Source organism: Rattus norvegicus, chromosome 15, assembly GCF_021556685.1.
Source record: "Rattus norvegicus strain SHRSP/BbbUtx chromosome 15, alternate assembly SHRSP_T2T, whole genome shotgun sequence".
In the NCBI taxonomy this organism is placed as follows: domain Eukaryota; kingdom Metazoa; phylum Chordata; class Mammalia; order Rodentia; family Muridae; genus Rattus; species Rattus norvegicus.
Window position 1 is genome coordinate 83,125,278 of NC_141548.1, and position 6,000 is coordinate 83,131,277.

Genomic DNA, 6,000 nt, shown 5'->3' on the forward strand with positions numbered 1-6,000 from the left:
GAGCCCTGCCCAACCACAGGAAACAACACTTACACACAAGAGGTCACCCCCACCACACCTCCCTACACCCTGGGACTTCCAGTCTCTTGAGGATTAGATGCCTCTTCTCTGACTAAACCCAGAACTGGCAGTCCTCTGCTGTGTATGTGTTCAGGGCCTCACATCATCTAGTGTATGCTGCCTGGTTGATAGTCCAGTGTCTTAGAGATCTCAGGGGTCCAGATTAATTGAGTCTGCTGGTCCTCCTACAGGGTCACCCTCCTCCTCAGCTTCCAGGTTTTTCCTAATTCAACCACAGGGGTCATCAGCTTCTATCCATTGGTTGGGTGTAAATATCTGCATCTGACTCTTTCAGCTGCTTCTTGGGTCTTTCAGAGGGCAGTCATGATAGGTCCCTTTTTTTGAGCACTCCATAAGCTCAGTAATAGTGTCAGGCCTTGAGACCTCCCTTTGAGCTGGATCCTACTTTGGGCCTGACTCTGTACCTCCTTTTCCTCAGATTCTTCTCCATTTTTATCCCTGCAGTTCTTTCATATAGGAACAATTATGGGTCAGAATCCTTGACCGTGGGATGGCAACCTCATCCCTCACTTGATGCCCTGCCTTTCTGCTGGAGGTGGGCTCTACAAGTTCCCTCTCCCTATGGGTAGGGCATTTCATCTAAGGTTCCTCTCTTTTAGTACTGAGAGTCTCTCACCTCCCAAGTACCTGGTACATTCTGGAGGGTCACCCCATCTCCTACTTCCCGAGATTGCCTATTTCTATTTTTTCTATTGGCCTTCAGGGTTTCATTCCTTTCCCCCCAATCCAATACAACATCAAGTTCCCCTCTTCCCCTCCCTGTCCCCTTTCCCACCCAGGTCCCTCCTTCCTTCCCTCCTCCTGCGATTTCTTTCTTCTCCCTCCCAAGTAGGATTGAGGAGTCCTCACTTGGGCCCTTAGGCTTGTTAAGCCTTTTGAGTTCTGTGGACTATTTTCTGGGTATTCTGTACTGTTTTGGCTATAAAATGGCCTCACTTTATTTCTTACTTTAAAAGAAAGCTCATTGGCTTATAGCACTGGCTGTTCTTTTAGAGGACATGAGTTTGGTTCCCAACACACACATGGTATCTCCAGAGCTCCAATTACAGGAGAACTGACACAGTTTTCTGGCCTCCATGGGCATGGAACTGATATAGTACACATATATTCACAGATGGCAAGCAAAAATATTCATAGAATAAGAGTGAGCAAACTTTAAAAATGCATTTGTTTATTTATGTGCCCATGCAGGCTGCATGCCATGGCATACCTGCATATGCGAGAGAGCACCTTACAGGGCAGGGTAGTTTCTTTTCTTATACATGTGAATGGCAAAGTCTAAACTCAGGTCACAAGGCTAGGCAGCAATTTCCTTTATCTAGTTAGATGTCTTGCCAGCCCAGACATACACTCCTCTAACACTAAACTAAACTAAACTAAACTAAACTAAACTAAACTAAACTAAACTAAACTAACTGCAAAGACTGCTTGGGTTACCTTCTAATGGTTCTAGAGTCTGTGAGTAAAAGATGGAGTTTCTGACTGATTTGGTTTACAGTAGTGGGTTGTCTTTCTATCTTCTTAGTGACTTCACAAATGGAAAAGTACAGCTCTCTGGGCTTTCATCTAAGGGGTTATAACTGCCTCTATTGGATCAGACTACATATTCATGACCTCATTTAATAGTGTTGACTTCCTTAGCAGGACCCCATGTTCAAACGAATACTTCATGGGATATCAAATTTCAACATATTCATAGAGTTTTAGAACAGGCATTATCAATAACCTATAACATATGAAGGTCTGTCTTAGTTAGGGCTTCTATTAGTCTGATGAAAAACCATGACCAAAAGGCAAGTTGGGGAAGAGAAGATTTATTTGGCTTACACCTTCCTGTTGATGTTGATAATGGCAGGAAATCAGGACAAGAACTCAAACAGGGTAGGAACTTGAAGCATCAGCTGATGAGTGCTGCTTACTGGGTTGCTCCCCAAGTCTTGTTTAGACTTCTTTCTTATAGAACCCAGAACCACTAGTCCATGGGTGGTCCCACCCACAATGGTCTGGGTCTTCCCCTATTAATTACTAAGTAAGAAAATCCTATAGCTGTATTTTATGGAGGCATTTTCTCAATTCAGGTTCCCTCTTTTCAGGTAACTCTATCTTGTGTCAAGTTGACATAAAATTATCCAGCATGGGGTTCTAAATTCTCTGTGCTCTACCCACTCAGCCTTTGAAAGTAAGATTTTCAGGATTTTGGCTATCTGCAAGAGTAGAGTGTCTATGTGCAGTTTTAGTCTGTCTTCTCTAATTGCAACAATGCTGAATGTCTTTACGTATGCCCATGCTATCTTGACATCATCTTGGCAAAATGCTTATTTAAGTATATGGTTTAATTTTTACTAATTGAATTGATTTTTTCCTTTGGATGAGTTGGAGTTTTTAAAAAATATTTTTTTATCATGATAGTGTGTCAGGTATCATAAGACCAGCACAAGCTCAGATCGCACAAATTCCCAGCATGGAGGAACTGGGAGCTATCGGTGAATGACAGCTGCTAGGGGAAGGGAGTTAATTTTTGTTATGGGGATGAACAAGGATAGGTAGATCACATTCCAGTGGAGGATCACACACCTATATTAGCAGCAAAAACTAGACTTGATGGGATTCTAAAAATTAAGTATACAAAGTTAGGGTAGGTATTGAGGAAAGATAGATCTTCGGGGTGTTTAGGGGGAAAGTAGGTGAATATGACAGTAAACACAATGTATGAAATTCTCAGTGTTAATGCAAGTATTAAATATTTTAAACACAAATCCTTTTGTCATATTAGTAAATATCTTCTCACACAATGTACTAAATCTTTTTGATCTACCCATAGTGACTTTCACAGAACAAAGCATTTAAATTTCAGTATGCACCACTAAAGAACCTTGCATACCTTAACCCATGGCATAAACATTTCTGTGTTATGCTACAAGATTTATATTTTCTGATCTCATCTTTTAATATATGATGTTTTTTATCTTTTTTGTACATGGTGTTAAGTTTATATCCAACTGTTTTTTTCTTGATGTTTGTTTGGGCTGTTGTGAACTAAATATTTGTGTCTCTCTAACATGACAATATTGAAGCTCAGATTCTTTTTTCCAGATAATTGAAATTTATTTCCGAATCATCATTTCTCTCGAAAAATAAAACAGTCCCCATTTCTTCATCTTTCTTAAATTTTAAAAGCTTTGTATTTTATTTCTTACTTACTCAATTTACATTCCCCTCACTGCCTACCTCCTGGTCACCGCTTCCTACAATCCTCCCCCAGCCCCCTTCCCTTCTCTTTAGAGAGGTTGGAAGTGGAAGCCAACCTGGGTATGTGAAGATGGAAAGATCTCTCATGCTCATGGATAGGTAGGATTAACACTGTGAAAATGACCATCTTACCAAAAGCAGTCTATAGATTCAATGTAATCTCCATCAAAGTTCCAACACAATTTTTTATGGACATTGAAAGAGCAATTCTGTGCTTTGTATGGAAAAACAAAAACTCAGAATAGCCAAAACAATACCAAATAATAAAAGTACTTCAGGAGAAATCACCAACTCTGTCCTCAAGCTGTACTACAGAGGAATAGTGCGAAAACCTGCACGGAATAGGAACAGAAATAGACAGAATCAAATCTAAGTCCCAGCCCTATAGATACTTGATTTTTGATAAAGAAGCCCAAACCATAAAACAGAAAAAAGAAAACATCTTCAACAAATGGACTAACTGGATATCTACATGTAGAAGCATGCAAATAGATCTATATTTATCACCCTGCACAAAACTCAAAGTTCAATTGGATGAAGGATTTCAACATAAAACCCATATAATAAATCTCATAGAAGAGAAGTTGGGAAATACCCCTGAACACATTGGTATAGGAGAAAGTTTCCTGAACAGAGTAGAGTACCAATGATTCAGGCTCTAAGAAACACAGTTTCTTTTTTTTTCCTCCATTTTTATTAAATTGGGTGTTTCTTATTTACATTTCAAATGTTATTCCCTTTCCTGGTTTCCTGTCCATCAGTCCCTAACCCTTCCCCCTCCTCTTTTATATGAGTGCTCCCCTCCCCATCTAACTCCCATTACCGCCCCCCAAAATCCCCTACACTGGGGGTCCAACCTTGGCAGGACCAAGGGCTTCCCCTTCCACTGGTGCCTCAACAAGGCTATTCATTGCTACCTATGCAGTTGGAGCCCAGGGTCAGTTCAAGTATAGGCTTTGGGTAGTGGTTGAGTCCCTGGGAGCTCTGGTTGGTTGGCATTGTTGTTCATATGGGGTTGCAAGCCCCTTCAGCTCTTTCAGTCCTTTCTTTAATTCTTACAACTGGGGTCCCATTCTCAGTTCAGTGTTTTGCTGCTGGCATTTGCCTCTGTATTTGACATGAGAAACACAGTTTCTTAAATAAACAATGTCAAGGAGTATCTTTAGACTCAGATGAAATTCCAAAAGCCAGGAAAGAAGCTCTCCTCAAGAGCTGAGACAACTAACACTTCTCAGCATTAGGGTCAGGGAAAAATAATTTGGAGCATTTGGAACCCCATACTGGATAGTTTTATGTCAACTTGATGTCTACTATTTAGGACATCCAGTCCATGGTATTCTGATATACCACTTAGAGCTAAGACACGGATGGGTACTTTTTCCCATCACTGTTTGTTGAGTGTCCTTTCGCTTTGGAGTGGGCTGTGGGTTTTTGATAGACTATGAAGCTCTGGTTCTAGCTGGTCTGCTTCGTTTGAATGGCTTATGTGCTCTAACCATTTAGACGATCTTCCACTGCCTTGGGTTCTGCAGCTTTATAGAAGTCTAAGAGTCAGAAGATGCCATTTCTCCACATTTATTCTTTTCTTAAAACTGTTTTGGCTTTGTTTATGTAGCCGGCTCATACTGCCTTTAATACCAGCTTGTCTATATAAAAAGAAAACCCTGTCATTTTTCCAACGGAATGCAAAATCACAATGCCTGTGGATGAATTTGGGGAGAACTAAGAATTCAGTTACTACAGCAATTATTGATTTCATTTTGGTAAATGGTAAAATATTAATTTTGGGTATGTGACATGCCTAAAGAATTAATCATCATAATTCATGAGTATTGTGTCACTTTTATAGTTCTATTATTATAATATTGTAATCTATTGGAGGGCCTCCCCCTCCAAGTGTTGGTAATTTGTGTTTTATATCACTATTTCTACTTATGTTTTGATAGATTTTGATCATTATTATTCATCTTTTAAAGACGCATCTGAAGTGGAAATTTCTAGTTTCTTTGGAGATTCAAATGTGTCATTTGATATTTTTCTGAAAACTGTCTTAGGAAAGGATGTTTTTGCTAAAGGAAACACATGGAAGGACATTTTGCAAGAACAGACATGTGCTGTTCTTCTGGAATGGCCTGGAAAAAGGACCTGTGATGTTTTGCTAGAGCAGATGCTTGAAAGAACATGTTATATTTTAGAAAGAGTATAAATAAAACCCAACAGACAGTGGATGAGGCTGGACCATCTTACCATTCTTTGTTAGTCATCCTTCAGCCCTGCTGATCTTGATCTTCACTGATGCTGCTCTATGGTATTGGTTTGCCTTGCCATTCTTTAATGGTCATTGTCTGTCGTGACATCATAGAGAGAAACACACTCAAAAGCTTCTTCGGTATTCTGTTGGCTTCTTGCCATTTCCACAGACTTAGGCAGATTGACAGAGCCTCATGGTTTCTTCTGGATCAAACTGCTGCTGCTGATATGTGTGAACTGAATTCCTGATATCCTGACAATATAAATTGGATTTGCTCCAAACAGTTCTATATCTTCCTTTGCCCTGTTGACCCTTCCTTTCTATGAATGTTGGTGGGTGGTGGGCTAGAGGAGAGGTTAAAGCATTTAAGTACCTTTATTAAAAGAAGGTTTGGAAAAATCTAAGCCTACAAGCATCCT

General features: G+C 40.0%; 1 long non-coding RNA gene across 1 annotated transcript in view; it reads right to left on the reverse strand.

Moving 5' to 3' along the window:
- Positions 1 to 5,670, reverse strand: part of Gapdhl3 (glyceraldehyde-3-phosphate dehydrogenase like 3) — a 158,548-nt gene extending 152,878 nt beyond the window's left edge. Inside the window, exon 1 of the long non-coding RNA XR_015638432.1 lies at positions 5,578 to 5,670. This is a non-coding gene — a long non-coding RNA (glyceraldehyde-3-phosphate dehydrogenase like 3). The remainder of the gene's footprint in view (positions 1 to 5,577) is intronic.
- Positions 5,671 to 6,000: the final 330 nt, after the last annotated feature.